This window comes from Chiloscyllium punctatum, chromosome 30 (genome assembly GCF_047496795.1).
Source record: "Chiloscyllium punctatum isolate Juve2018m chromosome 30, sChiPun1.3, whole genome shotgun sequence".
NCBI classification, from domain to species: domain Eukaryota; kingdom Metazoa; phylum Chordata; class Chondrichthyes; order Orectolobiformes; family Hemiscylliidae; genus Chiloscyllium; species Chiloscyllium punctatum.
Genome location: NC_092768.1, coordinates 42,438,398 through 42,449,911, shown reverse-complemented (window position 1 = coordinate 42,449,911; position 11,514 = coordinate 42,438,398). Strand labels below are relative to the sequence as shown.

Genomic DNA, 11,514 nt, shown 5'->3' with positions numbered 1-11,514 from the left:
AGTGGGGGATTCAGTGAGGGTAACGCCATTGAATGGGAAGGGGCATGGTTAGATTGTCTCGCATTGATGACGGTCATAGCCTGGCATTTGTGTGGTGTGAATGTTACTTGTCACTTGTCAGCCCAAATCTTGTAAACCAGGGGAGGGAGAGAGTGAAAGTTACCCTGTACCATCAATTTTGGCATCATCTGCAAACTTAATAACCATATCTCCTTAATTCACATCCACATCATTGGGAGAAATGATGTAAAGCCATAACCTAAATGAGCGGTGGGGCAGAATCTATAGGTTGAATGGTCTACTCTTGTTGCTATCTTGTGAGGGGAGCATTGTAACTGTGCAGGCAGCTGGGGTGAATATCTTCCTTAATGCTGGAAAACGGTCAGCTCCAGTCACAGTCAGCTCGACAGACCGCAGCAGATGGACCACTGCCTCCCTCTGCTGGAGTAACCCCTGCACTGCACATAACGGCCAGTTGAAGTTCCAGCACAAAGACAAGTGAAAAGCCCTTCCTCGTGAAGGGTTTATGCCTGAAACGTCCACTCTCCTGCCCCTCGGATGCTGCCTGACCGGCTGTACTTTTCCAGCACCACACTCTTCAACTCTGACTCTCCAGCATCTGCAGTCCTCACATTCTCCTACGTTATTATCAGTACACCTCACAAACCTGCTCCTGTTTTGATTACCACCTCTCATCCCCAGGAACACAGGGACAGCAGACCATTTATCCCGCCATTTAATGTAGCCATGGCTGATTGAACAGTTACCATTTACTCGCACTATCGCCATAGTCCCTTTTACTAATGATACTTCAAAATCTAACCTTTAAGGACATCTAATTCCTGATTTTTTTTAGGATTCAAATTCCAGCATCGGTCACAAGGGGATTGGAACCTGCACCTCAGAATATCTCCTGAGCTGTGGTTAGTCCCAATATCCCATCGCCTCCCCAAAAAGCCACGCTCTTTTTCCCTTTTATGTCACGAATGGATCAAACTTTCTGTCAAAATGATGGATGGAGACTGCTTCAAACGCTCCATTCTGTGGGGAATTACCTACCTGCAACACGACATGGAAACAAATCCTCCAAAGTTCCATGCTCTTTCCCAAGCAATAATTGTCAGGGTTTCCTCTGGGGTTATCCGAAAAACAGGAATGGTTTCTGTACGCCCGGTTCCTCCCCAAATTTAAAGATGCCCATTTGTTAAAAACTCCGAGCTTGACATCATTTCCTGTCTGTGGCAGCTCCTTAACCTGAATCAATGATTTGGAAACCCGGCTGGTACAGTGGCTCAGTAGTTAGCACTGCAGCCTCACAGCGCCAGAAATCCAGGTTCGGTTCGGTCTGTGTGGGTTTCCTCTCACAGTCTTAGGGTGCATTGCCACTGGGAAATGCAGGGTTATAGGGTAGGTAGGGGGGTGGGTTTGGTTAGGTTAGGATGTTCACATTGACGCATTTCGACCTAGCTACAGAATTGACTATTGGGCAAGAAACAACGAGTGGAGTTAAGGGCTTCTTTTTCAGGCTGGTGAAAACGACACCATGTTCTTCACAGCTTGCAACACGTTATCGCCAAGACCTTCCCTACGCCTCCACTTCTCACCTTTAGACAACTGCCAAACCTTAAACAGACCACAATACTGTACAGCCCTATCATGGCAACCCTGCAAGACATGTCAGATACCACCATTATACGTGGGGACACCACGCACCGTGTACGCAGCAGGTCTGGCTGTATCCCAATCTTTGTCTCGGCCAGCGCTGTCTAGCTCATACACTGCAGGCAAGGATGCCCCGAGGTATGGTTCATTGGTGAGACCAAGCAGATGCTACAACAACAGATGACACCACACAGCAATCACCAGGCAGGGTGTTCGCTCCCAATTGGGGAACACTTCAGCAGTCAGGGAAATTTGGCCTCAGATCAACGGGTGAACATCCTCCAAGGAGGACTTTGGGCTATACAACAACTCAGAGTGGCCTCGCAGAGGCTGATAACTAAGTTCGGTATCCATGGGAATGGCTTCAACCTGGACCACAGGTGACCCCACTACACGATACACACTCTCTCACATTTACACAAACACTCTTACATACTCACACAGTCATGCAGATCCTCTCTTATACACAAGCTCTCTCTCGTACACACAAACATACACCTCCCATACTCACCCTCTCACAGGCTTATACTCCATCACATCTACATACACACTTTCACCAAGCTTTCACACATGCAAACACACACTCTCACTTTCACTCACACTCACCCAGTCACATGCACATACCCTCGCTCTCTCTCTCTAAAAGACGTGCACACATATTAGTCGATGGGGTGAATTTGTATTGGCAGAATTATATTTGCAGATACATTCTATTTTACTCACAAATCTGTAGGCAGTCAATATATGTAACATTTTGTAAATTCCACTTTGGAAATAGAACCAGTCTGACTCAAAATTTGGACATATGGGAGAAAGTGAGGACTGCAGATGCTGGAGATCAGAGTCGGGAGTGTGGTGCTGGAAAAACACAGCAAGTCAGGCAGCATCCGAGGAGCAGGAGAATCGACATTTCGGGCATAAGCCCTTCTTCATGAAAGGTCGGGATACAGACAGACTCTAACCTCACACCTTGAATGCATTGTCTGAGCTGAGTTGTCACCATTTGTTATGAAACCTTAAGTTATCTTGAAAAGGTGACTTAAAAGAAGTTCTGGGATTTACAATTAATGAATCAAAATATTCTAAATGATGAAAGACTTAACAGCAATCCAGGTTTGTTCAATATATCATTTCAGTTGCATGACGCTGTAATCTTTCACGATAAATTATGTGTCTTGGTCCTATTCTCCACAGCAACCTGATGATGGAGCATGTAAGAAATGGGGAAGTGTGTTGTTTTCGCAAAAAGGTAGTGATAATAAGCTGAAGTATAGTGCTGATAAATTGAGTGTAAAGGGCAGCTGTAGACAATGATTAAATCAGCAAGCACTAGGGAAATGTATAATTGGGTACTAACTTTAGTGCATAATTATTCTATTCAATAATTTCTTTCATCGTGATAGTTTAAATAATTTAGTCTCATAAATAGCTGAGGTAGCTGAAACACATAAACTAGGCAAGAAAAGACACATTGTTAAAATGTATATTCAGGAATGGAATGTACCTCTGAACAATGGAAGATGTTACAAGCAAAACAGATAAAGTGAAAGGAACATCAAGATCCAAGTTTAGCAAAATCTTCCTTACGCTAGCATTTACAGAGGGAAGGGTCGCCAACTTGGAGGAGGCGGGGGGGGGATAAAAAGAACGGTTCGCAAGTTAGTCAGAGAATAAAGTTGATTGAGTAATGTAGGAGTCAGAAAAGGTGACTTCACGCAGCTCAAAAGTATCACTGTGTACTAGTTTGAATGTTCATTGCTCATTTTCTTATGCATTCGATGCCCTTTCTTGCAAGATCGTAGAATAAATTGTCTTGTTTCCAGTTTTGGTGGTCTCGTCTAAATTTTATTAAATTTGTTTCAAACAGAGCAGCACTCTGAACGCTAGTGAACCAAGTAAACCTCTTGGACCAGAACCTGGTGTTGTGTGATTTTTAACTTTGTTCACTCCAGCCCAAGACTTCCCCCACCACATCATGCGTCCTGCTAATCTAGCAGCATCAACTGTTAATTGCAGAATAAGGCGAGTTCAGGCACTTTGCCCAGTCACTAACCTCAGTCACATAGTGTCTGGACAGTGTTGGTTAGTTGCTGATAAGCAAGTGTCTGTACACAAGAGGTTCTTGTAAAGGAAGAGCTGGGAAAGACTTCACTGTTAGGTATTTATGCAGCTGCAAGTTCAACCACCTCACTGAGCCAGGGAACAGTGTATGACAGACAAGACACTAACATAAGATTCAAAATGGTTTCCAGGCTTTTCGTATGTGACAAAATAACTGCTTTGGTTCTGACAAATCTCCCAGCCCCTGACTGAGTGTTGCAGACTGGCACATTCCAAGGTCCAGGACGATGTGCTGAGTGACCCAAGCTGAAGCCAAGAGGGTGGGCATTTAATCCAGTGATATCCACGACTGAACCTGTTCTCTGAATGTGAATGGCACCATCAGCTGTGAATCTCACAAAGATTTGTATGAACAAAGCATACAAAATAGAAACAAAGTTTTGCGCTCAAAACAACAGCACCCTGTGCTGAACACGAGCATCATAACCTAATAAGGCAGCCTGATGCAATTCTGTCCAACAACACAGAGTTTCCCAAATATGGGGGTGATTGTTCCCGGATTGTCAAACCGTCCAATCACAAAGCGCAATATCAACCAATCAGTGAGATCAGCGGGGGCGCTTTATGCGGCAATCAGACGCGGGTTTTACTGGACCAATCACAAAACGCCGGGCGCCAGCCGCCAGCGGCTCAGGACTGTATAAAAGGAGGGGCGGTGTGAGTGAGACACTGGGCGGGAAGGGGAGAGAGTGTGAGTGTGAGTGTGAGTGTGAGTGTGAGTGTGAGTGTGAGTGTGAGTGTGAGTGTGAGTGTGAGTGTGAGTGTGAGTGTGAGTGTGAGTGTGAGTGTGAGTGTGAGTGTGAGTGTGAGTGTGCTGAAGTTCACTGGGAGGGGAAAGGACCGTGGGACTGCCAGAGATCCGCCGCTACCAGAACCCCACCGAGCTGCTGATCCGCAAGCTGCCCTTCCAGCGCCTGCGACGGGACATCGCCCAGGGCTTCAAGACCCACCTGCGCTTCCAGAGCTCGGCCCTCATGGTCCTGCAAGAAGCCAGCCAGACTTTGCCTGCTGGGACTCTTCGAGGACACCAACCACTCGGGCGGCTGCATCAAGCAAAGGCTTTACCCAAGCTCAGCGCTCTCTTCACTTCACTTGGACGAAATCCAGCTGCTCAACACGTCAATATCTGCATCTGCAGCTGGAGACTCAGCTCAGGAGGATTTGCTGTGGCTTTCCCACCGAAATCACTCCTCTGCTAGTCTCAGCTGGGATCCAGCCTGTATGGATTACCTTCATTCTTTCCCTCTACTTCTACCTTATCTTCTGCCATTCTCTTCCATCTTACTTCCTCTTTTTTTTGAAAGGTTAGCTCAGAAAGTAACCGGTTTCGAGTCGGGAGTCTCCAACTGAACTACACTTTCTCCCTTCTCCAGTCTTTTCTGTTTCAGGTTTCCAGCGGCTGCAGTTCTTCGTTCCAGCAGGACATGTTGGAGCTCAGCGAGGGGCCGAATGTTTTCCACAGGTCTGGCTAATCGTGGTTGGTGGGGACAGAGTTCGAGGTAAGCTATCTTATTTGGTTATTTCAGAGTCACTACAACTTTGACTTCAATTCGAGATTAATGGATGTTTTCTTTTATCTTCCTTTTCCTTAACCTGGTGCTGTCCCTTTCCCAAGTGTGTCTGATGGAGGCGGTGCTAGGGGAAGGTTGACTTTTCTGTTATGACTGAGTTAGTTACGTTAGTTACTCGAGCAGTGCGGCCGTGATAATGCTGTCCAGATGCAAGTTGAAACCTTAACCACTTTGTTTCCTTTCCCCACAGGTCACCGAAGGCGCCAGATTGTTTGCTGATCCCTGCCTGGGATCTGGCTCTGGGTGTGAAAGACTCAACTCTCCAATCAACGGCTGATCCTCATCCGCGATCAAGGACTTATCTCCATCCGCGATCAAGGCCTTATCTCCATCCGCGATCAAGGCCTTATCTCCATCCGCGATCAAGGCCTGATCTCCATCCGCGATCAAGGCCTGATCTCCATCCGCGATCAAGGCCTGATCTCCATCCGCGATCAAGGACTTATCTCCATCCGCGATTAAGGACTTATCTCCATCCGCGATCAAGGCCTGATCCCCAGCCTCGAACTATGTTCGGTGATGATTTGGAGACGCCGGTGTTTTTGGTACAAATTCTGTGTCCTCTGTCTCTGCTCCGAAAGCTTGTGTTTCCAAATAAACCCTGTTGGACTATAACCTGGTGTTGGGTGGTGTTTTTCGTTTAAACTTTTAATAGTTAGTGCTACAGTTCATTTGGAAGGTGACCCTGTGTGTGGCGACATTATATACTGTCCACCGTACTCCTGTACTTGAGTACACGTGACACAGTAGAACTTAATCGATGAGTGGAGCTGGTGGAAGTGGGTGATGTTGGGAGCGAATACTTTGCATCAGTATTCACAAAGCAGAAGGGCATAGTGGGTGGGAAGTTTAGGGACAGGTATGTTAGTACTCCGGGCATTTCAACATTAAACAAGAGGTGGGGTTGGGGGCCTTTATTTAAAAGCATTAAGGTGGACGAAGCAGCAAATGGTGGTAAGACTTGGAGCAGATGGTGACTGAGAGCAGTTAAGTGGGAAGGTGTTTAAGTAGCATGTAGAGAGATAACGTGAGGCAATAGAGGGAAATGGTCACATATGCAGCAGAGGTATGGGGGCCGCCTAACGGTTTTAAAGTTAGGACGGATCTTGCTTGGAGAGGGAAGTTAACGGAGCCGTGAGAAGGCAAGCTGCAGTATAACAGCACTGCCTACAGAAAAAGTGCAATTTAGATTCTGCCATTAGTTTGTAAATCAGGGGAGAGCGCGAACGCAGTCCCCCACTACCACAAATTTTGCAGTCGAGTATCCCGCATTTGGGGACATCGCAGGCGTCAGCACACCCAAAGTGCAATGGGATAGCCTCATCCTGGGAGCGCCACCTTTTTTTTATTCCAAAAATATACTTTATTCATAGAATGATTTTATGGTCTGTACATTTGATCATGCCATACATATGTCCACATTTACAAACAGATTTGACTTTATCCTTGTCCTTTACAATCCTGTGCATTTTTCAATCTTGTACATATACATATATTTGGCTGAGGCATCAGCAGAGCCCAAAAAAACGTCCGCATGGGCCCCCTGTTCTTCTTTAGGCAGGCCGATCTTACACGGTGGTCTTTCCCCACCGCGCCTTGGCGGCAGCTGCCCCAAGCTTCAGCGCGTCCCTCAACACGTAGTCTTGGACCTTGGAATGTGCCAGTCTGCAACACTCGGTCGGGGTCAACTCCTTCAGCTGGAAGATCAACAGGTTTCGGACCACCCAGAGAGCGTCCTTCACCGAGTTGATGATCCTCCAGGCGCAGTTAACGTTCGTCTCGGTGTGAGTCCCGGGGAACAGGCCGTAGAGCACGGAGTCCCGCGTCACGGCGCTGCTCGGGACGAACCTCGACAAGCACCACTGCATTCCTCTCCAGACTTCCTCTGCATAGGCACATTCCAGAAGGAGGTGTGTGACAGTCTCGTCCCCCCCGCAGCCACTTCGAGGGCAGCGTGCGGTGCGGCAGAGAGTCCGGGCGTGCATAAAGGATCTCACAGGCAGAGCCCTTCTCACCACCAGCCAAGCCACGTCTTGGTGCTTGTTGGAAAGTTCTGGCGATGAGGCATTCTGCCAAATGGCTTTGACAGTCTGCTCAGGGAACCGCTCGACAGGATCCGCCCTCTCCTTTCCCCGAAGGGTCTCAAGGACGCTACGTGCTGACCACTTCCTGATGGACTTGTGGTCAAAGGTGTTTTTCCTCATAAATTTCTCCACGAAGGACAGGTGATACGGAACGGTCCAACTACTCGGAGCGTTCCGCGGCAGCGAGGCCAGGCCCATCCTTCGCAACACCGGGGACAGGTAGAACCTCAGTACGTAGTGACACTTGGTGTTTGCGTACCGGGGATCCACGCACAGCTTGATGCAGCCACACACAAAGGTGGCCATCAGGGTGAGGGTGGCATTGGGCGTGTTTTTTCCCCCATTGCACCGGTCTTTGTACATAGAGTCTCTTCGGACCCGGTCCATCTTTGATCTCCAAATGAATTGGAAGATGGCCCGGGTGACTGCGGCGGCACAGGTCCTGGGGATAGGCCAGACCTGTGCCACATATAGCAATACTGAGAGTACCTCACACCTGATGACCAGGTTTTTTCCCGCGATGGAGAGCGACCGTTGCCCCCATCTGCCTAGTTTCTGTCTCATCTTCCTGATCCGCTCCTCCCAGGTCTTGGCGCACGCCCCAGCCCCCCCGAACCAAATACCCAGCACCTTCAGGTGGTCAGTCCTGACGGGGAAGGGGATAGAGGATTGGTCGGCCCAGTTCCCGAAGAGCATGGCCTCGCTCTTGCCTCGGTTTACCTTGGCCCCCGAGGCCCGTTCGAACTGGTCACAGATGCACACGAGTCTGTGCACGGACAGCGGATCCGAGCAGAAGACAGCGACGTCATCCATGTACAGGGAGGCCTTAACCTGCAGGCCCCCGCTGCCAGGAATAGTCACCCCTCTCAGGCTCGCATCCTTCCTGATGGATTCGGCAAATGGCTCTATGCAACACACAAACAAGGCGGGTGAGAGGGGGCATCCCTGCCTGACTCCAGATCTTACAGGGAAGCTATCTGATTCCCACCCATTGATTGAGACTGCACTGACAATGTTGGTGTAGAGCAGTCTGATCCAATTTCCGATTCCCTCCCCAAAGCCCATTTTGGAGAGGACATCCCTCATATATGTATGCGATATCCTGTCAAAGGCTTTCTCCTGGTCCAGGCTGATGAGGCAGGTGTCCACCCCCCTGTCCTGCACGTAGGCGATCGTATCCCTGAGGAGTGCGAGACTCTCAGAGATCTTCCTGCCCGGTACAGCACAGGTTTGGTCCGGGTGGATCACCGATCCCAGAGCAGACCTGACCCGGTTGGCGATGACCTTTGACAAGATTTTGTAGTCTGCATTTAACAGTGAGATCGGTCTCCAATTTCTAATTTCCTCCCTCTCCCCCTTCCGCTTGTAGACGAGGGTGATGATGCCTTTCCTCATGGATTCACTCATGGTACCTGCCCGAAGCATACTGACATACACCTCCAGCAGGTCCTGGCCGATCAAGTCCCAAAGAGCGGAATAAACCTCGACCGGTAAGCCGTCGCTTCCGGGAGTTTTATTCTTTTCGAAGGACTCGAGGGCCTTGGTCAGTTCATCCAGAGATAGCGGCTGGTCCAGCCTCTCTCGTGTTCCGTCATCTAGGACCTCCGTGATAGAGGACAGGAACGACTGGGAGGCCGCGCTGTCGGTTGGCTTCGAGTCATACAGGCTGGCGTAGAAGGATTTGCTGATCCTCATGACGTCAGCCTGAGATGACGTTACCGAGCCATCTTCTTTCTTCAGGCTGCTGAGCACGGAGCTCTCTTTGTGCACCTTCTGGAAGAAGAAACGTGAGCACGTCTCGTCCTGCTCCACCGAGCGGACCCTGGACCGGAAGATTATCCTGGAGGCCTCCGAGGCGAAGAGCGAGGCTTGCTGGCCCTTCACCTCCTTGAGGTCCTCCGTGACATCCACCCCCATCGTCTGCAGCAGGAGCAGGTTCTGCATACTTTCCTGGAGCTGGGACAGTTTTCCCCGCCTCTTTCTCGCCTCCTGGACACCTTTGAGGATGAAGAACCTCTTGATGTTCCCTTTTACCGTTTCCCACCAGTCCGCTGGAGACTCAAAGAGGGGCTTCACGGTTCCCCAACCTGCGTAATCCCTCTTGAGCTCTTCGATGTTTCCCGGGGTCAACAGCTTAGTGTTCAGTTTCCACGTTCCCTTGCCCGCCCGCTGTTCGTACTGTAGGTGACAGTCGGCCAGCAGGAGGCAGTGGTCAGAGAAGAACACCGGCTTGACGTCGGTGGATCTGACCGAGAGCGTTCGGGACACAAACAGGTAATCTATCCTTGAGCGGATAGACCCGTCTGCCCGTGACCAGGTGTATCTACGCTGCGCTCCATCTGCAGGGGCGCTGAAGACGTCGTGCAGCTTGGCGTCTTTGACCGTTTCCATCAGGGCCCTGGACGTAGCGTCCGGTTTACTGTCCCCCCCGCCGGATCGTCCATCTGCATCAATGATGCAGTTGAAGTCTCCGGCCAGAATGACCGGCCTGGACGTAGCCAGCAGCAGTGGAAGCTGTTGCAGGACGGCCAACCGTTCACTCTTACCCACTGGGGCGTACACGTTGATTAGTCTCACGGGAGCGTTTCTGTATTTAACGTCCGCGACGAGGAGGCGCCCGCCCACCACCTCCTTAACCTCGGAGATGGTGAAGTTGCCTCCCCGCAACAGGATACCCAGGCCGGAGGCGCGGCTATCGTTGCCCCCCGACCACACTGACGGCCCGTGGGCCCACAAGCTCGACCATCTCCTGTAACTGCTGAGGTGCGGTATCCCACACTCCTGCAGAAACAGGATATCGGCTTTGACGTTGGCCAGGAAGGCCAGCATTGAAACACATCGCGTAGCCGCTTTAATGCTACGCACATTTATGCTGGCAATTTTAAACCCCATTTTAACAGTTTACGGGGTTCCCAGTGTCCATTTGCTTCTGGTTTTGCTCCAGTGGGGTAGCTGCGTGCATCCCCGTGGTGACAGCAAACTGCTGGACCTTCCCAGGGCTGAGGTAGTTGTCCGGCTCCACGCTGGAGTCATTTCCCCGCTCTGGTGTCATCGTGTCAGACCCAGGGTCCGCATCGCCCCGTTCTCCATCTGACAGCAGGGCTGTCACTGGGACGCTGCTCCCAGTTCCCTGGAGCTGTGGGCCGGTGGGTACCCCTTGGTTCTCACCGGGTAGGGGGAGGCCTTCACCCATCCCCTCAGAGGGATCGTCTTTTCCTTCTTGGGCGGTGTTGCCCTCCTTTCTCCCCACGGCGCTCTGCCTCTTCCTCCGGAGGCGACCCTTCTTGCGCCCGTCCTCACCCTCGGAGGAGCTGCCTGTATCCTCCTCTTGGAGGTGTCTCTTCCCCCTTCGCTTGGTGGCTTTGGGGCCCTCTAGCGGTTTCCTTTTCCTGTTCTTAACGATAATCCACTGCTCTGCCTCCTTTGATCCCTCCTCTTCCATTTCCTCCGTCTGTCTTGCAGGAGCTTGGGTCGGCTGCTGCATCTCCCCGCTGTCTGCCGCCTGCTCCTCTACACCTTTCCCTTCCTTCTGGGTGCCTCCAGGCACCGTTCCTTTGCTGATTCGCGGTACCTCGTTGGACTTTGTCGGTCCGCGGCTCGTGTTGCCACCTCCGGCCATCTGTGCGTAGGTGGCGGCTCCTCGTCTTGGGCAGGCCTTGTACATGTGGCCCGCCTCCCCGCACAGGTTGCAGCTCTTTTCCTCCCGACAGTCCTTAGTCAAGTGACCCTCCTGTTTGCAGTTCCTGCAGATGGTCACTTTGCAATCCACCGCCACGTGTCCCGACTTCCCGCAGGTTCGGCACACTTTGGGCTGCCCTGCATATGTCAGGTAGCCTCTGCTCCCTCCGATTGCGAAGCTCGAGGGTGGGTGGAGGATGTTCCCACTGTCATCGGCCCTCAGAGTTACCTTGACCTGCCTCTTACTGGTCCAGATCCCAAAGGGGTCGATCACATCGGTGGCTTCTCCCTCGACTTGGACGTACCTTCCCAGGAACGTCAGGACATCAGCCGCTGGAACGTAGGGGTTGTACATATGGATTGTAACAACCCGATTCCTCTGTGCAGGAAGCACACAC

General features: G+C 50.9%; 1 long non-coding RNA gene and 1 pseudogene across 1 annotated transcript; one reads left to right on the top strand and one right to left on the bottom strand.

Annotated features, from left to right (window-relative positions):
- The first annotated feature begins 4,438 nt into the window (after positions 1-4,438).
- Positions 4,439-5,969, top strand: LOC140455447 (uncharacterized). Its single transcript, XR_011952849.1, has 2 exons — positions 4,439-5,282; positions 5,545-5,969. It is a non-coding gene; the product is annotated as an uncharacterized lncRNA (long non-coding RNA).
- A 596-nt stretch (positions 5,970-6,565) lies between these two features.
- Positions 6,566-6,703, bottom strand: LOC140455760 (U1 spliceosomal RNA; annotated as a pseudogene).
- Positions 6,704-11,514: the final 4,811 nt, after the last annotated feature.